Raw genomic sequence first — 27,551 nt, 5'->3', positions numbered from 1 at the left:
ACAAGGGAGAAGAAACATATTCCATTGGTTGCATGCACATTGAAACACGCCATTGGTACGCTGAGTCACACGCTAACAAACTTCCCATCTGGAGAGTCTGATGACATGATTGGAAGGCGGCGCACGATTCTAATTCGGGCCGCACTGCCTTAAGCTCTCCCCCTGTGGAGTCAGAGATGTTGGCTCACCACAGGGATGCCCGTCCCGACAGTTAGGCGAGACATCACAGAAGAAGACAAACATCGCTGTGAAAGAGAGGAAAGAGAAGACATTGCTGGTAGAACTCTAACTTTTTCGTGTTGTTGCGGTAACTACGCCAATGAAGTTGTGAGGATTCCTGAATTAGGATGCACCAGCGTGGGCGGAGTCTCGGACGAGTGATGGAAAATGGGAGGAGGTAAACAAGTAGAATTATATGGAGTTTCACGGACATATTGCAATAATCCTTACAAAGTTATTTCAGGGAGTCCCCAAAATGTTCACCCGCTTGATAGCCCATTATTCACATATATTTGGTTTTGTTCCACTATAAAATAACCCTGAATAATAGAAAATAAATGATTAGCTTTTGAAGAAAGGAAATTAATCATATGCTACTGGGAGTATAAAAACATAAAAGTGCAAAGACAGTGAGGAAGACAGTTTCACAGGAATCCACCAATCATCAGCATCAACAATAAGATTGAAGCAGATGGAACTGTTCAAATCCAAAATGTTCAACCTTGCTTTCACTGGACAAAAACAAACTCCTGAACACTAAAAACTTTTTATAGTTTACTCTGACATATTTACTTTTTGATTGTATGACAGTAAATGATCAGTGATCTTCAGAAATGTTTCTTTTCTTGTATTTATAGGTCAATAATTTGTAGGATTTATAGCTCAATAAATCTTGTTGCCATGCGTCACACAAAGGCAGCTGTGACGCCTATTTTCAGTTGAAAAAAAAAAGTATTTTAATGTTACAAGATCAACATAATCTTCAAATTCAGAATTATGTTTGAAAAAAAAATTTACTCGCGTACAAATTGGAAGATAAAGAATGAGTATTTTTCCAGCATTGAAGCCGTGCAATTTCCACCATGGATTGCGCTGTGTACTTTTTACCATTCTAAGGGCGTCAACCCTTTCAATCCAAGTGTTTGTTACCAGTAGTTTGTTAAACGTGTGTCTTATTGAACCTCTAGTTTATCAATTACTTTGAAATGTGTTTTAAGAAACTCTGACTGTTTATTGTGTGCATTATAATGTCAGGGTCAGTTTTGCAGAAAATCGGCCCAAAATGTCCATGGATTGGCTGGCAATATGCAAGAAGATCCAGATGTTTTTCTTGAACATCATTAAAAGAAGCCTCCATTTTCTGTAGAATGAAGGATTTCAGTGCTTTAGCGTGATTAAAAAAAAACAAAAGAATGTATTTAATTGTAAAATTACCAGAGAACCAGAGCAGGAGGACAAAAGAACCATGAGGCCTGGAGATAGAAACTTGGCCGTGTATATATACTGTATATATACATATATATATATATATATATATATATATATATATATATATATATATTTGCCGCTTATCCTCACAATGGTCGCGGGGAGTGCTGGAGCCTATCCCAGCTGTCAACGGGCAGGAGACGGGGTACACCCTGAACTGGTTGGCAGCCAATCGGAGGGCACATTGAGACAAACAGCCACACTCACAATCACACCTAGGGGCAATTTAGACTGTCCAATTAATGTTGCATGTTTTTGGAATGTGGGAGGTAACCGGAGTACCAAGCGGAAACCCACGCAGGTGGGTCCGGGATTGAACCCAGGACCTCAGAACTGTGAGGCCAACACTTTACCAGTTGATCCACCGTGCCTCCCTATTATATATATACATAGATACATACATACAAACGCATATTGTTCATTCAAGATAATATGATCCAAAATGATTCAATGGCCGGAAATCTTGTAACTTTTCAGCCAAAATTTCATCCAATCCAATAAATCACCTGAATACGGGACAGTGCAGGTGAAATCTTAGCTGCTTTTGTTTTCTTGCAAGGGAATTGGGTAAAAGCCACAGTAATTAGGGTCATTCACTGATGGTGTAGTGGTACACTTGCCCGATTTTGGTATGGGCAGGGTGGGTTCAATTCAACCTCAGTGACGGTGTGAATGAGAGTGCGAATGGTTGTCTGCCTCTATATGGGGCCTGGCACTAATGAATGAATAACCTAGTATGCATGCATGTTTGCCAGAACTGACCTAATTCTGTGTTCAAAAAATGTACTCGCTCACATTGTCTGTTGCCACACCACCCAATAGCAGTGACACAGGTCGCTACGATTACGCATCGTCCTCTTCTGCATGGAGACACCGCCACGTGAAACTGGATATTTCAAGGGAATAAGAGGAGCCACTTTGATTAGCTGTGAATGAAATAGGTGGTAAATACATTAACAGCTGTCCAGCTCGCCTATTCTCAGATCCACTTGTATGTTCGTCTAAGAAATTACCAATTTTGGTTTAATCTACCCCTGGCACACAGAGATTTATGATGGCCATGGAAATAGGGCCCACGGTGCTTTTTTTGTGTATGAATCATACCGCAACACCTTGTGAACTTATCCTCTATCTTCTGTTCCTTCCCTGAATGTTTAAATCTTTGGAAGTAAAAGCGAGGCCTGACAGTGATTATTTGTCATCACAATGCGGCAAAATGGTGTTTACCCAGCATTGGGCAAACATCAACATGCATTCCAAGAACTTCGAGGGCGAAGACATGCTCAGCTCGACACCAGCTAGCAAGTGTCACGTGCTATATTTGTTCGCTGCGCTGCAGGAAATGCTTACAGTGTTAAAGACTATGCACTTTAGCCCAGGAAGTCGATGTCAAGACTCTTTGACTCTCAGTTAGATAAAGGTAACCCAGCTCATAGCAGTCAAATTTATATCCACTAGTCCAGTGGTCCACAAAGTACCAACTAAAAATATCTTGAAGTATAATCATCATCGCCATCATCATAGCACATGCAGAAAATAGTCTCACAACTACTCATTTATTCCAATAGTCAGCTTTTATTTGTTTATTCATGTGTTCATTCATTTCAAATGTGAAATCTGCGAACCAAATCCACGTGTCTACAGGGTTTCTAGAAACTCTGTAAACTGGAATTATTAAACAGAATCCGTGTTTCCAGGAGCTGACGAACTTGTAGACCTCACAGCAGCCAGCCACATGACTCAAAGAATCTTGTTTAAAAGGGACCTTGGACAAGGGATTTTAAAATTCAGTATGTAGACCCAAAGTATTAATCTGAACAAGGGGAGAAACCAGTTCTAGTTTAGTCATTATGAGATCCCGGTCTCCGGCAACTGGAACCCAGTGTTATTTGCTGTACTGATTCCGCAGTAAAAGGAAACACATTACAGTGCATCTGATATATACATAACCCTGTACATATATACTGCAAGTATAAGTGTGTGCTTGGATGTGCATGCATGCACAAATCCCTCACAAAAGCAGTCTGAATCCAACAATGCCCACAACAGTCTATTGGTAAGGAAAGATTGAATCACAAATTAAAATTACAAATGTTCTGTAATCGCATTCATGATGGCCTCAATCCGTTCATTTGAGAACTCCCTCGCAGATTTGTCTTTCCATTACATGTTGATAAAAAAACATTTTTGGTGTGAGTTATTGCCTGTGCATTTTAAAGCTGCAGCTGTGTTCCTTCGCTCTGGCCACAGGTTCACTGAAATGCATTAAAATCCCATCAGGGGACCCTTGGTTTGTATTTTCACCCCTGTCGTGTTCAACTAATGGGAGAAGCGCTATAGAAAGAATCCGTCATTGTTTAGCTGCACCAATGATGGCCATGGATTGGATGGGCCAAAACAGGGTCTCTGCTTTCCTCAAAGACTCCTATTGATCTGCGAGAGGTTGCGAATCACGGGAACGCAGAGGGAATTAGAATGAGGGAAGGACGCTTGCTGACACTCTAGATACAAGTTTGGTTTTGTACATTTTACATCAATATTGGTGAACACACAGATACAGTACATTGAGAGAAAAAAAAACACAAAAAGGCATTTATTTCATACACAGTTTTCCAATTATTCCCTTTCTGGGAAGATACAACCTTTCCAATGACAGTAATCTGCAGAATTAAAGTAAGGAGTAAGTCGTCAAGTAAGGATGCAAACTCCTCTCTTTGTTCTGTAAGTGTGCTAAAGATGTCATTGTGTTTCTCATGGGATGACAGTATTTTTATTCCTTTTGCCCATTGATTTTTCTTCAAAAAGTACAACAATTCTACTTGTAATTGCATGTTGTGAAGCCATTTTAACAAAAGATGATTCTCACTTCCACAGAGAAAGTGTGTCATTTTTCCCGTTGGACCACTCTCTTCCTGATTGCATTCTGTGGTGCCAGTGAGCAGGAGGTTTGGGCGCCCACAGTGGGTCGGTGATTATGTAACCTCATGCTTGGTCCGCTGATGGCAAAAACTTCCTCTCCCCGACCTTGCTCACCCACAGCTGATTGCCCCACGCTAATGGGTGAGCTTACTGTCCTGTCAGCGTTAGGATCAGGTGGTAAGGACACCGTCCAGAATCTTTCATGCCATTTATTGGGTTCGCTTATAAGCGTTGAGTATTGCTTCTGCAACTCAGTTTCTGATTTAACAGCAATGCAGTGTCCATATTGGCCACTTGCTTTGGTGGGAGTGCAAAACTACTGTGTGGACAGAGGCTGGGGGTGACGAGAGGAGGTATTGTTTCCTTCAAGCTTCAGCGGCTGTACCAATATGGATGGTTAAAGCATGGAATAAACTAGGTCATTTTTTTAATTCAAAACCTTTATTATTTTGTAATTTTGTAAAAAATAGCTATGTCAATTAATAACGTGACATCATAGCAATGAAACATGTCAGCAGTGGCTGGACTGATTGGTCTAACAATTAAATGACGTTAGTGTCAGCCCCATTTAGATTATTTTCTATAATAATTGATTCCTAATGTTATGGATTGCAAAAAAGTGGTCCAGGAAAACCCTTCTGCCAAAGAGTACACGATTCAATTCAGTTCAGTATGCATGTTCCTTTGAGAGATACGCATCATTCCTGGTGACCCAGTGTGTGGATAATCTGCGACAGCCGGATTGATTTCCATGTCAATAGTCTGGACATGCAGGGGTGAACATCTCCTGCTGTGATTAAGATGACAGAGACCAAAAAACTTGCTTTGTGTAACCCTAGAAATAAGTGTTACTAAATTGTTAAAACAAGTAACAAGTCTAGTTTTTATTACTTTATGAAAGTGAATTACCCAAAGTGTTTGTATGTGTGATATGAACCCAGGCTCTTCATGGTGGTCAGCTATTCACGTTAACCGTAGCATTTTTTTTCTTTTTTTTTTTTTTAAATGCATTCCAGGCATTCAAGCATCTGCTTGAGAAGAACAATAAGTCCTCCATCAGAATCAGCTTTATTTCCCAAGTATGCTTAAAACACTAAAGGAATTTGTCGGTGCTGCTCTTTTACCACAACATAGAGTCAATAGAGGATACTTGTCTTTGTCTCTACTTTCGTCACTCAGCAACAAAAGATTTCCAGTAATGTGGTAATGCTGATTCATTTTTTTTAAATATTTCTATTTATTTAATTGGAGCAGTTTGAAATGACTAATAGAACAGTAGTCCGGTGCAATCACCATTGTTCAAAGGGTGTAGAGACTTCAAGAAATTCATGCAGTTTAAAGGGACTAGTAGTTCAATAATCTGAAAGAAGGTCAATTGTGCAAATGTTGCCGATCCTACTCATGCACATGGGTGGCCAAGATTGGTTAACAACAGACAAGCAAATAGCCTAGAGTGGCAAGATTACTACAGTGAGTGTACAAGTAATGTATTATTGGCCAAAAATAGATGTGGCAACAAACTCAAGACAAAATTGGCAGCATGTTGCAATGGAGTTGTAAGTTAACAGGAAAGAAGCTGTTGGAATGTCTGCTTGTTTGCGTAGTTCGGTAGCGTCTACCTGTGGGAAGGAGCTCGAAGAAGTGGTGACCAGGAAGTGAATGGTCTAAAAGGATTTTGCATGCTCTTGTCTACATTTTCTGGGAGAGTGTACTGACAATCTTTGAAGCAGTTTTGATTGTCCGTTGCAGTCGGAAGTTGGGATTTTTTTTTTTTTTTTTTTGAGAGAGAGAAGGACTGATTCAATGACTACTGTGATGAGAAGAGGACTTTGAGCCCTGGAAAGCTTAGCTACTTCTTTAGTCAGGTCTTAGGTTAGTGGACCAGATATGGTGGCAGCCTGATCGCAGAAACCTGTACTTACATCTCTTTGTCCACCTTCAGGGCAATCACAGCTTGGCTTCTCAATCTAAGATTACCACTAAACTGTGCTAAGACTTTTTTCAATTATAACTAACGTCATATCAGATATGTAACTACTCTGACCTGGAGCACAAAAGGAACCAAGGTGGAAAAGAAAGGAAGAATTCATGTGTTTGGCTGAGAAGTTTGATATCGAAGACAGAACTCTAACTCCTCCACCGCTTGTGGGCAGACCAGTGACTTAATTTAATTTTGCTATTGTGAGTGCAGAGCTGTAAGATCCCAAAATCATGGGCGCTAAATGGGTGTTCATTTCAACATATTGCAGGTGCTGTTCATGGGTGTGTTGCATCTGAATGAGTAGAATTGTGTTTTTTTTAAGATCACAAAAACAGTGGCCGTGAAACTGTTGTCGAACATATTGCACTTGCTTTTGGCAACAGGTATAAAAGTGTTGTTGACAGCTGTATTTAAAAGAGTGCTCTACGAGTGGTTTTGTGGTGTTACTGTCACGGTGCGCAGAAATGACCAAGATGGAAGGAATTGCAGCATTGAAAGAAGTTTTGTTGCAGGCGAGATCGCATGACTCCTTCTTGTGACCGGTTAAGTCAACCCTTATATATAGTAATTCAGAATCTTCAAAAGGCCATTGATGAATAAACAATATGTCACGATGATTTTGTTTTTTGGCATTTCAAAATATTTACACAAGCACTCTGTCGCTTCTCATTTTGCCTGTACTACCATGCTCCCCCTGTCCATGCCGGTTGTACCTGCCTCTCAGACGAGGCATTTAATAATGGAAAATCAGCTATCGCAATTCCTCTCAGGTTTTGAAATATGTTTTGTCAGCGGAACTCAGGACTGGCAATGCTGTTTAACGTCTTCATGATTGGATTGTTACCTGTGTGTCCATGTGGGTGATTTTACAAGCACTAAAGAATATGGTCACTCTTAGACAGGCTATATAAAGAGGTTCACATTTGTCCAACCTTGTTTGCATGCAAAGCCAAACACATAGAAAGTCATTTGCATACAAGCCAATCCCACATCTTCAATTTCTTGTACAGTTGGAATGCAGCTGCAGTCGCTGGTGCACATTGTGGCCCACGGGTGCATTCTCACATCCAAACTTGCGGAAGCGTCACTTTCCAGACTCGCTCTGAAGGGTCCAAAGGGGTTTTGGAGTACAGAGCCATGTATTTAAATGAGACACGACTTTTAATTAGTTTGTGGCAGCGGCGTCACTTCCTTGCTAAGGGGCAGTCACTTCCTTGCTGAGGTTGCATTTCCTTTAATTCCCTATGTCTCAAAAGTGCCATTCATTGATCGCTGATGAATGCTTTAATAATTTCCAAGAAGTCTTGTCAAATCCGTACATGGATACTGCAGTTGGCTGGCGGCCAGTTCAGGGTAAACCCCACTTCTCATCCAAAGTCAGTTAGAATAGGTTCCAGCAAACGATTGAGATCAAGAGGCATGGATAATGGATGGATGGCAATATGAATATTATTAGATGTGTCAAGAGGTCACATAAAGGCTGCATTACAAGACATGTCTCATATTTTGTTCTTTTAGCCTCAAGCAATTCACTCTTTTCTTGTCCTTGGGGAGCTAATGAAAGATTGTGGCTCATTCTACACCTCACAACAAAGAAGGTGCAAGCCTCTGGGTGCCCCTTAATCGTATGTAATCAATTTTCGATACGCCATCACTTATGTCAGCTTCCCAATGATGGAAAGTATGTTATTACCACTAGCTGTAAATTCACACCACTTTTTGGGTTTTGGTAAGATTCAGAAAATTAGTAAGACTTTTAAAGACCTTTTAAAATCATTCCAAAGACAATTTAAGGTCTATAGTATGACATAAAAACTAAAAGGATGAAGTAAAAAAAATAAATAAAAAAATAAAATAAACTTTAATGCAGTAAATCTAACGCTGCCAGTGTTATTTGCAGATGAAAAAAGAATGTATCAAGAGTTTCTCCAAAACTATTTGAGGGGATTTCACTCTGGTAAATTTGAGCTTGAGTGACAAGTTGTGGAGCATCATAGCATTCAAGTCTTTGGGGACCCAATAGTGGTTCACCTGACTCCTTTGTTTTAACGCTTCTGTCATTTTAAAAGCTTTCTAATTGTTACAGATCCAGCATTTATTTACAGCTCTTAATAATGTCATTTATGATTTTGTCCCATTAAAACACCCGTCTTTTTAATTCCTGTTGAATTATTTTGCCAATGAAATATTATTGGACCTATAATAATAATGGATCACAGATGGAGCGGACTAAAAAACACTGATTGCACATTGTATATGGTTATGATCTAAAAGACTATTTGAATCTTGGACGTGGAGTTTGTTGTCTGACAGATAATCTTCGCCAGCGTGACCCATCCATGTCCGTTGTCCAGACATGGGGAGGTGAACATCTGCCGCCCTGACGAAAGCTAACAGGGAGTACAAGAAATTCCCTCGCAAGTAACAGTAGAAGTGTGTTAATGTTTTTAGTCTTACTAAATAGTTGGAACAAGCAACAAGTCTAATTTGTTGCTTTTCTGAGAAACAGTTTTGGTCTCTGTTGCTTGTGACTCAATATATTCTGTTGTTTGGACAACTGTTTCCACTTTCATTCTGATGTTGAGTTCATTTTGCTGAGCAAAGTGTGTTTTATTCTTTTACCTCTTGTTTTATCCAGGACTGCATGAAAGAAAAACAACTTTGCTTCTCGCAGCGAGCTGCAACTCTTTTCATTAGATGAAATTAAGTTTCTGGGGTCGCAATAGATTAAACTTGTTCAAAACGAAATGTCACAAAACATCGTACCATTAAATAAAACAAAACATGCCCTGGATCACGGAACTCTGAATTCTTTACTGTTCACTAGTTTTCCCATACTTGATTCATTGTTCAGAGGTCTGGGGTAACTTTTCGGACAGTTAAAACAGTTCAAAATAAAACATCTTGTGGAAGTACTGACAGTTCAAATAGTGTTTCAATCAAAAACCAATTCATTGTTTGGAAACATTTAAAAATTTGTAATTGAAATGGAAGGGCTTACAGTTTAAGGAGATAATTTATTTCAAAATAAGGAAAATACGGACAACAAGAAGGAGCTTTTGTTTTCCTATTTGTGGAGTTAGGTTGAAAAAAATGTGCAAAGTATAAAAACCAGTTTATAAAGAAGTATAAAGAGATGATCCATATTTTATATAAACACAAACACAGCAGGAACGAGGATGTTTGACAATCACACAGTACTTATTGGTTAAAAATGTATTATTATGTACTCACTTATTTACTATATGATTGTTCATTTTTCTTTAAAGTCAACACTGCTCAACTACCTTGAAACCCTCCCCTTCAAACAGCTGACATTTGTTTGACTATTTTTCTATTTTGCACAATCAAAGTTGAAGGCCATCGTGGATTTACAAAGAAATGGAGTGAAATCAGTTACGATGTGCTTTACCTTCCAATGAATATAAAAAGTAGAAAATGGAATGTGCATTTAAAGAAATAAATTCAGCTGGATTGATAGCATTGTGCTAATTTAATTGATGTCCATTCTCTATGCTATTTATCCACTTTGGGATCACATGGAGCAGGAGGCCTCATACCTGGACTCCACCCCGGACTGTCCACGAACCAATCATAGGGCACATCCTATACAGAGACCCAGAAACATTGACACTCACGCCAAACTAAATCCATCCAGGCTGCACAGAAATCAGGGGAGTGCTGTTCCACTCCAGTATTCTGGATCTGGTGCTTCATTCCCTCACTTGGCTCCAATGCAAGTTGACAATGAAAGTGAACATTTGTTTCTGGATTTGTGCCTTTATCTGGATCCGTACAGAAATGTTATGATTTCCTACTTGGCATCTGAGCCTTTTGCCTCTGAATGAATGAACACACAAAGACATCTCACTGATCAGCGTCTGTATCCAAAGATGCTAACTCTTGCTTGATTTTGTTATGCTTTTCACGCATGAACGCAGTACTGTATTCTCCTTTTCAATGAGAAAAGTATTATCTCTGCTGCTCACCACTCCACCTCCTTGCACTACACACCCTCACATTTTATATCCATTATAAATAGAGATTTCTGGGCACATACCGGGCCTCATGATTATGATCTGATATCTTGTATACCCGAATATAGACACATAGAAGGATTGTATTAGAGGTTGAGATGGACCCACAATAAATTGGCTATGTTCTGATGAAGTCCTCTAACACCAACCATGTCTGAGACCAATTGAAAAGATTACATTGGCTCCTGTTTCCGCACTTGCTGAGGACATTTGGCCAACATACTCGTGTCTGCAGATGATGACTGTGTGTAAGTGCGGCACATGTGATGATGAGGAGGAACGAGAACAAACGAGCACATGGACGCCAGAAGTGATTCTCTCTAGATTACCTCAAAGTAGGCCTGTTGAAAAAAAGATGAGCATTTTTGCTATTTGTTTTGCAGCCGGATAAAACTGTCACCACAAGATGGCAACAATTTCTTCTGTTAACAAATGAGATGAAATGAAAATTTCCCAACATAGCACAGTGCTGTATGCGTTGTCCTTGATTTTCTTCAAAGTTATTCTATCACAAGATCAATATCAGCTAATGCTACGTAACTTTTGGCCTGAATACGGACAAACCTGTTGAACAAACAAGTTTATGAAAATATCCATGAAAATACCTGGCACAAAATCGTACTGCGGTCTTCCTCTCCCGAAGTATTCACTCTTTAATGACGCGATTATCTATCATCAGCCCTTTATGCTCGATGCTGGCCACTGTTGCGAGAGCTGACATTTCCCCTCCAGAATGGATCGTTTATTTGGATCTGTCGGATGGCGGCACTTAAAAAACTGGCCAGCCGATTCGGAGACACGCAGCAGGTTATTGTGGCAGCTAACCGCCCAATTGTTCATTTGAAGTAATCACGCGACAAGCCAGAGCAATTTCCAGCACAATGCCGGCGATGAATAAAGACGGACATGCTCACAGATCAGGATCACAGGGCTGCCTGCTTGTTAAGTGCCAGCGGCACCCGAGAGGACACCTTCCTTGATACTCAGTAAATTATCGGCACTTTTTTTTAGCACTACTAGGTTGTCTTGTCATCTTTTCTTAAACAGAAAAAGGGAAAAATGAAGTGACGGTGAGAATATGAATATTCTTTTATCCTGAAAGAAGGAGATGGTAGTTGAGCAACCTGCTGCCCTTGCAATGCTGAAAATGTATTTTACACCGCAGTCAAGATGTGCTGTGCAACTGCCAGCATCTTTGCAAGCCGGCTCTGTGTTTATTATGTGTGCTACATGTGATGGATGACCGTGCAGTGCTGGGCGTATTCGGTCTAATTGTAATGTCACGTCACGTCTGTGGCGGCACCTTCCATTGAGGAGACGGCTACCATTGAGTTTCTGTGTGTTGGGTGGGGTGGGGGCGTGGGGGTGGGGTGGAAGATAGTGTGACAAAGGGAGAGAGAGCTTTGACACGACACATGGGGTTTTTCGAGCAAGTGCCTGGACTTGCGCAAACTCTCAGGGGATGAGTTTGAGGAGTTTGTCGGAGCTGTCAGAGTGACAAATGTCAGATTTTCTTACCAACTTGGAGCAAGTGTCATGGAGAGAGAAACAAACTGAAGATACCGCCACCTCAAGATGCATGTGCAGCTTCCAGAACCAAGATAACCTAAAATATTAGCCTAACACTGCCGGTGAAGTGCATTCTGGCACTCAAGTTCCTTTCTACTAAAACACCCTCACACCCCTATCATCAAGCATATCTTTTGACGGATATGTGGCTTGAGTACAACAAGCAATTGCAATTACTGTTCAAGACCTGCAAGAGGTGCTGTTGGACCTGACCTACAAAATCACTGCACAACTCAGCTTCAAATTGACAGTGGGTACATTACAAGCAAATGTGTTTAACTGAAAGGAGGAGTGGGGAAATCGTTTTTCACTCTCAAGCTTTACTAGGAATTTAATGATTTAAGAAAATATTGTACTCTGGAACAACATATTTGACTCATTTAATCTAAGGCAATTACGTAGCTGCGGTTTCATTTGCTCGAGGTGCCGCGCAAATGCTGCATTTGTTCGGTGAGCTGAACATTCCACAAAGTATGCAATATATTCCGTACGTGTTACTTACATTTATATAGCTGAAAATCAGTAGGAAGGCAAATGTGGTTCAATGAGGCCCCACATACTGTATTATCTTCTATCTTGGCATTCCGCTCAGGTTTGCAAATCCAGGAGTCATGCTGTTTGTGAGCGAATGAGCGCCAGTTGCGTCTCGAGAGACGGAGTTTGAGTGAACACAGCAAGGAGTTCTTCAGGGGGAATATGTAATAAGGAACATACTGGTGCTGCAGATTCTTCTGCTTTCTCTGGGCTAAGTTGGTTCAGATGTAGTAATAAGACGGGTGACAAACAGGCAGAGAACTGTCCGGAAGCCAATCGAGGGTAGGTAAGGAGTTTATAATGAGCTGTTAAAATAATCAAACGGAAGAGTCAATATTCTGTCACTGGACGTAATAAGTTGTGGGATTGTGATGTACAAAGGATATATTGCCTTACAAACCATATTGAAGATCTATTTCTGATATATTCATCCATCCATCCATTTTCTGAGCTGCTCATCCTTGCAAGGGTTGCAGCAGTCCGAGAGCCCATCTCAGCTGTCAACGGGCAGGAGGCACAGCACACCCTGAACTGTTTGCCAGCCAATTAAATGGCACATCGAGACAGACGACAGTCGCACTCACAGTCACACCTAGGGTCAATTTAGAGTGTCCAGTCAATGTTGCATGTTTTGGGATGTGGGAGGAAGTTGGAGTATCCAGAGAAAATCCACGCAGGAACAGGGAGAACATACAAACTCCACACACTTAAGGCTGGAATTGAACCTAAGGTCCTCAGAACTGTGAGGAAGATGTGCTAACCATTTGACCACCGTGCCACACTGATGACTTTTAATCCTTGCAAAACCCATGGAGGCCACTGGCCTTCAGTATGATTTGTAAAGTGCAACGTCATTTGGAAACGAGCTGTGATTGGTACACAAGTAACAAAGACGAAACCAGGAAAAACGACGCCATCTTCTTGATCCAAGCTTCTTAGATCAGATTAACTGCAAGAACACCAGACCACAGTCCACACAAAATTTCCATACCAGTGAATGTAGTTAAAGAATAAAACTGTTTTGGCACCAGGTGAGGAATTAATACAGCATACTTCGAGACCTCCCATAAAAATAATCTGCTTTACTCTATTGCAAAACCTCACTGGACCTTTATGCTATTTGTGGCAGAGGAGCATTCAGAATAAAGTGGTTCTGCAAAGGCCATAAGGGTGTGTAATGGGTGCTCAATAGCGTTCCAAAATCTAGCATGAAACACAATGTCAGGTACCCTTTTAGTGGATTTGTTTTGGTACCACAAATTCAGGTTCAATTTCCCGAGCCAGTGACTTGTTTTAGGAGATTTTCAACACAAGGGATGAAATTGTTGGCAGGCTTGGACTCGAACTGAACTCTTTGGGAAGAGAAATGTTGCAGCAAATGTTGAATCGTTGTGTTTATGAGATCCTTGTTGGCAACCAGATCCGGCTAATCAGTTCTGCCTCACAGTTTCTGGGCCAGGAGAAGCTGCCCGACACTAGTGACTGAGTGGGCACAGGGGACCTCAGTGGTGTGACACACCATCTGTTGGACCCCTCACTTCCTTTTTGCAAACACACACTCAGTCCATTTCCTTGCCGTTAGTGAAAATGCATTTCGTCTAATTCTTAAGTGGACTTTGCAATACATGTAAACATGTTGCTGCAAAGTTATCAGATCACCCAGCCATTGCTTCAATTTGTTTTTCATCACGCAAGCATATCCTCCTTTTCCACTAAACCAGAAATTCCCCCCTCTCCCCCAAATCTGCTCTCCCTTTTGCAATCCTCATCATCACATTACAAACAGTTCTGGGCTCACTGCGAACCACATTAAACTATGAAACGTAAAAATATGAAATGCAGTATGAAGGGAAAAATATTGCTGAGATTGTGATCTATTCCAATAATTCCCATTGTTTTAGGGAGGTCCCATTTTTGGAGTTATGGAACTTTTAAAGCACCCCCAACAACCATTTTGCATTCATAACTTGTAAACATTATAAATGATCCTGCAAAGTAAATTCAGAGATTAGTTAATTGTGTTTGAAGATAACTGCTGGAAACATGTAAAGACTGAGAACTACAGTATGTAGTGGCACTAAATGGTGGGTGAACAGATTGGATAAGAGCATTTTTTTTTTTTAATCATATCGGTTTTTTAGAATTTATGTGGGGGCTAAAAGTATGCCTAGTGATACACTGGAGTCAAGCATAAGTCTTTCTTCCCGAAAACTAGAGCAGCTTCATTCACATCAGTGTCTTTTCTGTGTAATTGAGACATGCAGCTCACTAGCTAGACATGCCTTCACCCTGAAAATGCATCTTATTTTTGGATACTCCGCTGGCACGGTCACTTTCAAATGCCTCACTGTCGTCCATGATCGTACTCATGTCGGGTGAGAAAGGCGGAAGGGCTAGGAGGAAAACAAAAGAGAATAAAAAAGAAGTCTGATTTGACAGCAAGCGTGTGTCAGCTAGTGTGAGGGCCTGGACTCCACGCTGGCATAGCTGCTTTAGAGCGCCTTGTTGGCAGGCACGAGCATACACATGTCGCAGTGAGAAAGATGGAAGAAAAATAAAGGACAAAAAAAGAAAAAAATCCAACTTGACAATCTGTGTGTGGACCGGAGCTCTGAACTGTTGTGGCCACTTTAGAGTGCCTTGTGGCACAGCGACTTGGTGGGACATACAGCGGCTGAAATAAGTATTTAATACAACACCATTTGTCTCACTAAGTATAGGCACAACAATTCCAGGACACCTCTGTGACTTTTTGTTGATGCAAAATGTTAACACTTCACATGAATGTGTCCACAGACATACACCCTGGGACTTTTTTTTTGCTAATTTCACTTATTGCGACAAATAACTCACGAACATGTTCCTGTTCTATCTTGTGCTGTCTTTCCCTCACAGGGTGTAGCACTAGAATCCCACGCAACGCTCAAATCTTATCTTTCTTTGTTGTAGATATGGAATGATTTACTCTTCTCATTCTGCTTACAATTAGCGCTTCGTCTTCAATGGCCCAACCAGAGACCTGATTTACGCCCAATTGAGCATCTCTGAAAAGACCTGAAAATGGCTCCCTGCTAAAATTCACCATCCAACCCGACAAATATGGAGAGGATCTGCAAGAAGGAATGGCAGAGGATCCCAAAACCCAGGTGTGAAGAACTCGTTGCAGCATTCACAAAAAGACTCATGGGTCCATTAGCTCAAAAAAGTGCTTCTATGACCTACTGAGCAAAGGATCTGTGATATTTCAAATTTTTCTTTATTAAGAAATATGCAAAAAATTAAATAATTCTTATTTTCTGTCAGAGTTAGATGGTTTTGTGTACATTAATGAGGGAAAATGAAATGAAATGAAAAAAGATTTTACCAAATGGCCACTGCATTTCAATGAGGAAAGATGATTTGGGATACGAGCGCATTAAGTTACGATTATGGTGATGGAAAGTAGTTCTTTCAAGGTGCCACTGTTTTGGTAATTAGTTAATTGTCTATAGTTGTGTGCCACATGGGCAGCATCTAATCTCCGCCCAGCGTTCAGAATTAGTTGCAGGGCATTTGAAGCATTTGATTTCATTTTTATTATTATTTATTATTATTTTCATTTCATTTCATTGTTCATTTCTTTGTAACGTCTTGAACATACAACACGAGGAATCCTACTACTTTCAAGAATTAGTTAATGGAGTAAGCAGAAAATGAAGCAGTCTTTGATACTACTGTATGTACAAATGTTTGCATGGGGTGGGTGTCACAGCCGCCTCACCGAACTTGGCTGGGTTTCAGTTGAGCGCGGGGGAGGATGAAGGCCTGCGCCCAAACCTTTCTCAGAGGGGTCAAGTTGAAAGACCTCAAATGCAGTGCAGCTCCCATCTGGGGGGTTTGGGGTGGGGGTGAGGGGCAGAGGTTGCGGGGAAGCAGTGTTGAAGTGAGCCGCCCACGTGGCTCGCGGAAAAGACACAGCTGGCAGCAGATCATGACAGCTTTACTGTTTGTGATGGGACGAGGTTTCCATTTACAGATAATCATTTCATAATTGAGTATTACTAGTAATGCACCATACATAGAAACAGTATTTGGGAGTAACTCATTCCATGTAACAAGTTTATGTACTTTTAATCACAACATTTTAGAGCCGTCTGATATAATTGCAACATTTGTATAATTAGTGAGAAACGTGTGGTTAAATTGCAGATCTGTCCATTCTCCAAGCCACTTATCCTCACAAAGATCGCAGGAGTACTGGAGCTTATCTGGGCTCATTTTGGGTGAAAGGCGGACTACACACTGAACTGGTCACCAGTTCGGTTGCAGGGCACCTATTGACATCATCACTGAGTTCGAATCGATCCCACGCTGCCCGTCAAGCACTTTTGGAAAATTCCACAATTGCAATTTCAATAACATCTGAAAAACAGTCACAAAAGTACTGTTCTCACGGTGGTCATGTGCCATTGTGCAGTTGTCGAGAACATTACATTTTCCCGAATATGACCTCGACGTGCCACCTTTTGATGCTATCTATTAGTTTGTCAGAGATTTTGAAAAGGTCAGACTCAGTTACATTTTTAGACACATCGAACATTGACTTTTATAGTTTCAACACTTTCAGAATCAGAACCAGAATTTTATGATTATGATTTTGGACATATGACGCAATATTTTAAACTGTGCATATTTGTCATTAGGTCAACATGCTATGGTGGTTTTCTACATGCTCTACACATACTGTAAAAAAAAATTATGTACATTTTTGTATTTTATATTATTATGTATTTACATTTCACTATATTTGATCAGTTTATTATTTCTGCAAAGAACAAATATGTGGTTGATTCCAAAATAAGGATCCATGGTTATTAATCCACATTTTTAGGTTCTTATTGATGCATTCCATTTGTCTTCTTAAATACACTTTCAAAGGTCCTGCTGACCTGAAAATTTCGCGATATGTTGGGAGCAACTCAAGTAATCCATAAAAACTAAGAAAGCAGACCAAATATGCTCAGAAATTAAGTATAAAATGACACGGGAAAAGCATTGAAAACAAAGAAAGGGACAACACTTAAAATCTATGAATAATCCCACAGCAAACCAGACCCGTCAATGCAAATGATTATCAGTTGGTTCACGCCTAATTAATGACCTCCAAACACTATGTCACCAATTACAATAAAAACTTCAAATGAAATACACTCACTGGTCTCTCAAAAACAAATACTAGTACTACAAAAAAAAAGCACCATCTGGTGGAACACTGCCCTTAACTTGTCACTGTCAAGAGGGCAAGTTCACCTTTCAGTGTATTTTGCAAATGTTTTGTTATATGCAGGATATTGCATTTGTCGGGAGCCATATCCCACAGGCCCCCCAAACAACAGGTTGCAAAAAGGACTTTGAGTCCTTTCACCTCTTGATCTTTGTGACCTGTCTGTCAAAGCCGCTTCCTCAGCCGTCAACTCTGGCAACAAAGTACTGAAGGGAGAGTTAGCTTTATGGTAGTTTGTCCTCTGGGAAATGACATCATCCAAGTGAATGTAGAGAAAATTCATGGCGAAAGACTTTTATATTATATAATCTGCACGGTGGTATAATGAAGTCCTGCCAGAGAAAACTACAACTACTGAACTCTTGCCAATGCCAAAATCAATGCTAAACGACTCCTAATTGATACTAAATGAACAACTCCGTCCAAGACTGCACAATATGATTCTCCATCTGCTTAAAAAAAAAAGCAGATGGACAGAGTTAACAAGAGTTATGAAATGTAATGGAAAATAAGATGTTAGATGATGGTGAGAGAGATCATTCCAGGTGCTCACTTCATTTCTCCAAAACTACCATTTCTAAATGATTAATTTATTTGTTCATCTATCTATCTATGCCAATGGCGTATACTGAAAGACAGAACAGTTAAATGCTCTTGGCATTAGATCGTCAGAAGGTACAATATACTTATATATCCTCCTTCTGCCATTCATACAATCGAATCATTGATGTCCTTTTGAGAGTATCCCGAACGTTCAATTAAACATTCTCACATTTTACACTGAGTGAATCAGTTTGTGGCTAAATTGAGAAGCGAGTGTCATGATTTCATTATATTTGCTTTGGGCCAATTTTCTTAGAGCGCTAATGACCCATTGCACTACCATTTTCAGTATTTTTTTTGTTTGAAAGTGAAATGAACACGAGCGCTGTCGAATTCATGAGGTGAATATAAGTGTTGGTTGAAACAACATATCCCTCCTAGAGAATGAAATGACAAGCTGTTTTGACCAGGTTGATGAAAGCCTTTTATCTTTTAGATGAGGCAGCCAAAAATGAAATTAAACTGAGACTCCCCAATCTTACCCACATTTGGCCCAGAATGCTGAGGCGGGCCACAATTCAAAGCCGGCAGCCAGAGCACTTCATTCTGGCCACTATCATAATCCAAAAGCCACTAGTTGTTTAAAGCTATCATTTTTTTCCTCCACTGCAATCAAGAGCCTAGTAACCTGCCTTTAAGAAATGACACCCCATCACAAATATCCTTGAACAGGATCGCTAGACTAAAGGGATCTCACCAGTGTTACTCCCTCTGACCATTTTCCTTCTGGAGTCTTTCAGTCTTCAGACCACAGCTCATCCCGAACTCAGTCCCTCAACCCGATGCTGTGTAATTGGTTGTCAAGAGCTGTCTGTGCTCCTCCTCTTGCCAACACACACCTGACAAGAAACACGTATTTATGCACAAAAACAAAATTACAGACAGCGTGAGTGTAGGAGGCCGAGGATGCGACGGCTGCAATCGAGCTGTCCGAGTCGATGAAGCCTACTCGCTCTGACCTCTTTATCAAGTTGGGGAGAAAGGAGAGGAAAATGGGGCAGATAAAGTGATGGAAAAACAGAGAATTCAGAACCCTTTCATCGATTGGGAAGAACTGTCTGTTTGCAGACTACAATCCTGAATTCCACATGATGCATTTTTTGCTCACGTTTCTTGAATATTTTATTATATTGTACAAAGCAGTGTAATCTGATCTTATGACTGATGCACGACATCCAGTCTACGTACCAAGAGCAATCTTTTGTTAGCTGCAAATATTTGTGGGGGACGTTGTGGAGGGGAAGCTTATGATTGATATTCCCATTAGCCATCCGACAAAGAAAAGACAAGGCTCTGATAATGAATTGTGACACATTAATGAGCTCGTCCGGCACACACAATACTCGATCAGTACGCTTCCTGCTTCACCCGATGAAGGAAAATGCTGTCACATAAAGGTTTGATGTCACCTGCAAAGACCAAGCATAAATAGTTACATTGAAGTTTAAGGCTGGGGGATTCTCTTCCCAGCCACTTCACACCGTTCTTGTGAAGATCACGGGTTGATGATGCTAACAGAACCACATAATCTGCAAAAAGCAGTGATGCAAAACTGAGGCCTGCAAACCGGACCTCTAACCTAGAGATTGGGGGATTCGGGGTGGGGTTGAAAGAATATATGCGTAGAAAATGTGGTGGATTAAATTATATTAATTTGTATTTCTCTTAAAATAAAAGAAAGATTCTGGATTCTTTCAAGCCAAAATCAAAAAATATACATATTAAACTACTCAAAACGTGCACCAGTCCATCTACTCTTCATTTGAGTTACAGGACTAAAAGCAACAGGAATGAGTTTTTAATTATAGAATTAGCAAATTCATAAAATATAGTCACATCGAATTAGTCAAATTAAAACAAAACACATTGCCAACACAACAAAGGACTTCACCGGTGGGAAAAAATGGAAGGTCGTAGACTGGCCAAGTCAATAACTAGACCTTAACCAAAGAGAGAATGCATTTTAGCTCCTGAAGAGAAGACAAGGGAGAAACCACCAGAGACAAACAAGAGTGGCAAGAGGCTACGGTAAAGTCGTGGAAAAGCTTTTCCAATGAAGAATAAAAAATCTGGGTCAGTAGTTTCAGGCTTGATGCAGTTATTCTAAGTTAGGGCTATGCCACCAAATATTAAATGTTCTTCACTTAAAGTTAATTTTATAATGTCTGTTCCGATAGTTTTGCTCTCTTGAAAAGATTGTGGGCTCCAACAAAAGGTGCTCTGTCCTTAGTTAACATATCTAGATGTAAATACCATGAAAGTAAAGCTGGAATTCTGAACCTTTGTCTGTTATTCAATTTTTATTTGAAACCCAAATGTCTTCAGAATAAAAACAAAAACAAAGGAATTGACCTTGCCATTCCAATACATATGGAGGAGATTGATAGAGAGCTAAATGACCCCATTCAACCCATGCGTGTGTCTGTGTCATAACAAATGAATAAGAACAAATACAACAAATTAAGCTTTACAGTGTGTAAAGAGCACAGCGGCAGTCTTTAACTTGCTTGCTATCAATTTGAATGTAACAAACAAAGCCACTCACTGCTTTGGATGTATTTATGAATGTATTTATGGGAGATTGATTGTAAAATTATTGATCCAAGCCCAATACATTGATCGGAGTTTTGTTGCCTCTGATAGAGATGACTGGGTAAGTGTTTGAGTCCACACGTCAGAAAATAAGCAAAAAATGCTCACTTTTCCAAAGGCTGAATTCCATGAATATCTTTTATTTTGCTTGCTTGTTTTTGCTACACAAGGGTGACTCATTTGCTTTGACAGTGGACCAAGGAATTCAGAAAGTAGTCTAATTTGAATTAAATGTTGCGGATTTGAAATTATATTTAAAAAGCGGTTCAGTTCTGTTTCACTTAATCTTTTTCTCGTATCATTATTGGACAGTTAACAACTTACCTCAAAAATGGGAAGGATCGATTTTCTGGCTGTATAGAAGCCTCACATTGACTACACTAGGGTAATGATGTTTTTTTCTTGGCGATATTTTATGGTGTTAAAATTATTTTCTGACACCTTCCAAGTAAACGGTGTACTGATGTTTATGCAAATGCGTGTGGGTGTATTGATTTAAAAACCTCCCTTCCCGAATCCCCTCCTGGTTCATTGGGACGCCAGCCACCCAAGTGTGCTCCCGGGGGAGCTCATTAGAATCTGCCGAGAGGAGAGGCCCCCTGACAGGGTCAGGAGAAACTGCGCCACATGTGCTGCATAGTGATGCTTTCCGCTCTGTCTTCATGTCTCTTTGCTTTTGGCTACATGTCAGTTCACGGGGGCCACCCGTAGATGAGCGATTGGACCGCTCTGGCACTTGACAACCAGCGCGCACACGCGCACACACGAAAAAAACACAAATAGCTAAATGCACAGTGGTAGTCAGCGGTACTCTCAAATAGTTCAAGATGTGTGATCAGAGATTTGTCACCTTCCTGTCAAATGCTTGCTTTGTGATGTGTGATAATAAGAAGGGGGTCACGAGCCCACACATCAACCCATGAGACCTTCATTAAAAGCTCAATCTCCTGTGGATTCAATGTGGGTGCGTTTTGGTAGCCCTGTACACAATCTTAAGAATGCTTTTGAAGTGTCACTTCCGATCTATTTAGTGAAAATAGTCCAGATTTTGTTTGGAAATTATTGCTACCTAAAGATTTTATCATTTAGCCTGGCTCATCATTGGTCATCAAGCCCCACCCCCATCACAGTATTTCATTTCTTTTGGACACAAGTGAAATCACCCAAGTGTCGATGATATATTATAGTGACCAAAAGTTATCACAATTAACATTATTCATCAACAGTATTATCACAATATTGCTAAAACATGTAAAGTAACATATGTATGGCTATATGCTCAGAAATAGTGGTTAGAGACTTTTACAAAAGAGGTCCAGGTTTGAATCTCTGTTGGAACACGTAGAAACGGAATGTTTTCCGTGTGCAAGACTTGCATATGTTTTCTTCTGGTACTCCTAAATCCCAAAATCATGATTCTTAGGTCAACTACAGACTTTAAACTTTAAGGCTGAATGTTTTTTTTCTGTGCCCTGCATTTCACTGGCAACTAGTACAGGGTTAATTTCACACAAAATTCACTGGGAAAGGCTCCAAACACCCATGAGACAAATGAGGACGGGTGGAATAGAAATCAAATATCTCAAAAATGCATCAGGATGAACAACGCCAATTTTTACAATACAGGGCCAGATGCCACCGTGGATTACTGTCTAGCACATCTGCCTCAAAGTTCTGAGTACTCGGATGCAATCCCGCTTGGCTTGTGCAGAATTTGCATGTGTTCTCCCCGTGCCTGCGCGAGTTTTCTCCAGGTATTCAGGTTTCTTCCCACATCTCCAAAACATGCATGTATGCTAAATCCCCTCGGAATGGCTTCTGCCATGTTTCATACCATCATTAACACACCCATCCAATGTCTTTCATTTCTTTGCTGTCTTAGACATTTCCGCTTCCTTTTCCATTGTATTCTTCTACAGTCTGTTTGTTTGCTAATGCAGTGCAAACTGGATGGCAGATGCCAAAAGACTGACTTCTCAAAGAGAGGCTGAATGTTGTTGTCACAATAGGTATCATTTTAAATTCTAACTTTGATTAGGTTTGATCACAGTTCATCAACAAACGTACTTTTTCATCCCTATCCATCGATCAAGTTTCTAAACCGCTTCTGCAGTTAGGTGTAATTGAAATCCACTTTGAAAACTGAAAGCCGCTGACGTGTTAGAAGAAGGGGACCAAACAGCAGGAAATAATGTCTGATTGGAAGCGAGATTTTGTTGTTCTGAAACAGCCATGTACTTCCACCACTGTGTAATTAGGAGGCTCAAAAGTGATTGGCTGTCACCCCCAGTGGTGGCACTCCGTTGCAGGAATGTCAACATTGGCTGAAACCTCCCGTCTGAGTGAGAAGCACACTCAGTTAAGCGCGCACTCCCACTGCGGGAGCTGCGGTGACTAATGCTGACACATTTACAAAGACGAGAGAAAGAATGGCCACGCTTGTGTAAAAGCAGACACGCTGATATGCACGCTCATCTTGATTCATCACAGAAGGTAACCTCATAACCTCGTCGTCGCCCTGGGTGCTTGAGATAATTAAAACACAGTTTTACAGGATATAAAAGTAACTACTGCTTACTGAGCTTTTTCCCACCACTTCCACTGCAGGCAAACATCACTCCCGGATGAAAGTGGGTGCAGGTAGGCAGTGGGGAGACGCTCCCGTTGCTCTAGTCAAACAAATCAAAGTCTTCTGAGTCAGGGGGCAAGACACTAAAGAGGACTTTTTCTCTTAGTTACTGTGCCAGTAACATCAGAGGCAGATTTAATACATGTCCTAGTTAGCCAAGATGAGGATGGATGAGGTACAAACTGGAGGAATCCTATTTTTACCCACATTAGGTATACGTGCACAATCCGAGGTTCAATCCAAGAGCTGCATCAAAATATCGTCTTAAATTAAAATTCTAGTTATCGACAGGAGCAGGACGCTGTCGTGGCAGCATGCTTGTTGGCTTAAGACTAAAATTCACCTTAGCTGTGAATGTGAGTGCGAATGGTTCTTTGCCTTTGTTTTGTCTCCATGTGCGCTCCGATTGGTGTGTAGCGGACCCCACGTCAACTCTAATAGGCTCCAGCACACCTGCAACCCTAATGACGATAAGTGGAACAAAAATGAGGAGTGAGGCCTACAGTAATCAGTTACAATATCTTATTATTATCTTATATTACCATTCTAACCAATTTTAACCTTACGTTCCTCTTAAATCACACATTTTAAGATATTTCACTTTCTGGAGAATCCATCACCAAATTTGCTGATTTATAAGCAGTTCGAGTGGCTGTTTTCTCATAGAACATTTCAAAACCATTTTGTGCTGGGTTGGCAGTCAATTACAAATTATTGCGCGTCGCATCTAACAGCCGCCGATGATGGCTGTCATTCTGTTCAGCATCATTTTCATTGACAAATTATATTGTTCATTTGAACCATCTATTTATCTCCAGGCATCTCATGTCAGGAATTTAGTTGGAGTTGTTCTTTGGGATGACTTATGATACATTGTTATGAGGTGAAGCGATTTTGAGCAGCAGGTCAAGAAGTGCCTGATGAACTTGCTTTAGCTTTCTGAAAGGCTCACAGGTGAATTTGACTTCAAATCCTCCAAACAAGAACCCTGGCACCTTCATCCCGCAAGGTTTTTTTTTTTTTTTTTTTTAGATCGGGGCCAATGGATCAGAACACTACAACAACAAAATCACATCATTGTGCGCACATCATTATGCCTTTGCCGTCATCTCTTCTCTACCATAGTATTAAGCCCTCTTCACACAGCACTCTGTTTTTGTGGTATTTACCATGGGGTAAGTTGCAGGACTGCGCAAAGACGATGGCAGCCCGGTGTAAGCGTGTCAATATTTGCTACGGATGCGAACCAAACCCAAGAGTGTATTTTATGCCCAAACGGATACACAATTTTTTTTTTTTTTTTTGGGGGGGGGAATATTCACTCATTTGACTCACTCATGAATTTGGTGCCTGCAACCTATTGCAAAAAAGGTGGTCTCTTCCTGTCGTGAAAACCTTTTCTCACTGCACTTAGAAGTGAGCAGTGCGCTATCAAGCTACCCATTCATTGTGTATGCCTTTGTGCTGCAATGGCTAACACATCACATCAATCACTTCACATTGATATCAAGTCATTGACGTAGACTGAAACAAACTGACACTATTCAATAAACCTAGCATACAGTTTTGGAATGTGGGCCGAAACAGTTGTACCTGGAAAAAAACCCACAGAGCCACGGCAAGAACATGAAAATTTGAACCCATGAACTAAGAACTGTAAGATGGATGTACTTAATCAACCACCGTGGTGCCACATTTTTACGTAATATAAAGAAATGTATAAATGTCAGCTACACTGCCTCCATGTTTCGTCCTCCATAATGAAAGCAAAACCAGGCCTTTTCATTTTTATTACGTTACATCCTAACCAGCGGGAAAAAGTACTTGGCACCGACCTAAAATATAAACACCGGGCCGTCGTTACCCTTGTGCTGGTCTGCCTCATGTTCCCTGGTAAAGGCCACAAAAACAGAGTGCACTGTGGAAAGGGTTTCTCATTGAAATCGTTCATCAACCCTGCTGTGACAACACATACGCAGTGAATGGGTCAGTTGAAGCCGTGTTGTGCTCTGCTAAGTGCAGCGTGAGAAGGCCTTAAATGTTATCGCTCCCTCCATCTTTCTTTCAGAACTTTGTTGGAGCCCCAGGGGTAGAGCGAATATTCCACGAGCTTTGACTCTACTCAGAGGAGAAAAAAAAACCCCACATCAAACCACAATGTGTCATGAAAACTCAAGACTCCACTTCTGAGAATGGGTTTAGTCAATAATGTCCGCCTTTTAGATCTTTCACACCACTTGGAGGTCAAATATTTATTATACTGTGTACTGGATGTATGTGTGCAGTAGAAATCCATGTGGCTTAGATGGTCTCCTGCAGTACCAGCAATATGGCCTTAGATAATTATTTTCTTATGATGCTTAGTATGTGCCTTTTTTAAACTTAGGACAAAAGAAACAACATGCCATAAGTTATTCATTTCTAAGTTCATTTGTTACCATAATGGTAACAAATGAACTTATGTGCAGTGAAGGCATACCAGGTGAACGGTAGGAGATAAAGGTGATTTATGCCTCACATCCTTTGCTATAAATTGGATTCAGCATAATGAGTTCAAGATTAACTGAATTGCACATTAAACAACACATGGGGTAATTAAATGTTAGAATGTAAGTAAGCACTGTGTCATATTGAGATTGATGATATGCATTAGCATAATTCCACATAAAGCAGATTTCTTTCTCAGTTGGAACAAGGCAAACAGACACATTGAAGCGCGTACTGTATACAGTATAGATCTTTAATAGTAGCATTTGCTCAATAATGCAACCAGAATGTGGCTCTCAATTACACACAGTTCACAATATACCGGTGACATGTGAACATGAGAAATTAAATGGTATTTAATTCTGTAGGCAATGGGACGAGTATGTCATAGAAGTAAGTCGGATGAGTATCTCCTTGATTGTACTTTTGGGTGTCTGGTGTAGGTGATGATGTTCTGTTGGGAAGAAAGGGTCTTTTTCTAGAGCAACTTTTCATGACAGCCAGATGCGATCAGGAAGTAACAGCTCCTTCCTGTGGCAAATGAAAAACTTTTGGATAATGATTAAAGCTGGCAGAGCTAATATGGGTTTGGAATAAGCAGCTATATGTGAGCAAAATTGCGGCGAGCTTCTCTCTAAACTAGTATGGAGAAATTCAATGTGCCTGCTAATTGAATCTCAGCGCTCGGGTGAGGAAAACTAATGGAGAGAAGGAGGAAGAGGAGAGAGATTTCTGTTCATAAACAGTGTTTACTTAAAGCACTCTGCTGCCTTATTAGTATTAATAGCAATGACTTCAGAAGGCTCATATTCACCCATTGGACAGTACTGGATAATTTATGAGTGGAATGAAAGCCTGCAAGTGCAGTGCAATGTAGTACTGCATTGCAAAACAATGTTGCCCATGCCGGTTTACATAAGCAGAGCTTGGGGTAAACATTAGATTCAGCGCAGCACGGGCCGAGAGGAAAAACGTGAGCAACGTGTTATATCCTCGCATTAGCCCATTAGAAATGCGAGAAAGCTGCAGACCTTTTTGATGCAGTTGGTCTTCATCTGCAAGTCCTTTTGAGCAAGCTGCACAACGTCTAACCCCAAGCAAACTTCTACATCCCCAGAAGTTGGGTCAGGATATATGCGACGTAATTTTGGATGCACTTAATTAAAGACACCATCTGTTAAATTTGATTATTAAAGCAGTTAGCTTAATTGCATACTTTCATTTTCTGCTCTATTTGCAGTCAGCGTGGAAGCACGTAAATTGAGGAAACTGCACCAGGTTTCGGGATTCAAGAGCATCCCCGACCGATGAGTATTTCTGATGGAGCATCCCTGATGTGCGCTGTTGTCCACATGTACTTCCAAGTTTGCATCGTATAAACACCAATAAAAGCCTCCACAATGTTTACAGAATCCATCTTTATTCATATTAAATTAAAAATATACTTTT

At 40.5% G+C, this 27,551-nt stretch overlaps 1 long non-coding RNA gene across 1 annotated transcript in view; it reads left to right on the top strand.

Moving 5' to 3' along the window:
- The window catches only part of LOC133506570 (uncharacterized), a 34,694-nt gene extending 7,204 nt beyond the window's left edge, over window positions 1-27,490 (top strand). The window contains exons 2-3 of the long non-coding RNA XR_009796528.1: window positions 15,518-15,674; window positions 27,343-27,490. This is a non-coding gene — a long non-coding RNA (uncharacterized LOC133506570). The remainder of the gene's footprint in view (window positions 1-15,517; window positions 15,675-27,342) is intronic.
- The last annotated feature ends 61 nt before the right edge of the window (window positions 27,491-27,551 follow it).

Source organism: Syngnathoides biaculeatus, chromosome 2, assembly GCF_019802595.1.
Source record: "Syngnathoides biaculeatus isolate LvHL_M chromosome 2, ASM1980259v1, whole genome shotgun sequence".
NCBI classification, from domain to species: Eukaryota; Metazoa; Chordata; class Actinopteri; order Syngnathiformes; family Syngnathidae; genus Syngnathoides; species Syngnathoides biaculeatus.
This window is presented reverse-complemented; position numbering and strand designations above follow the sequence as displayed.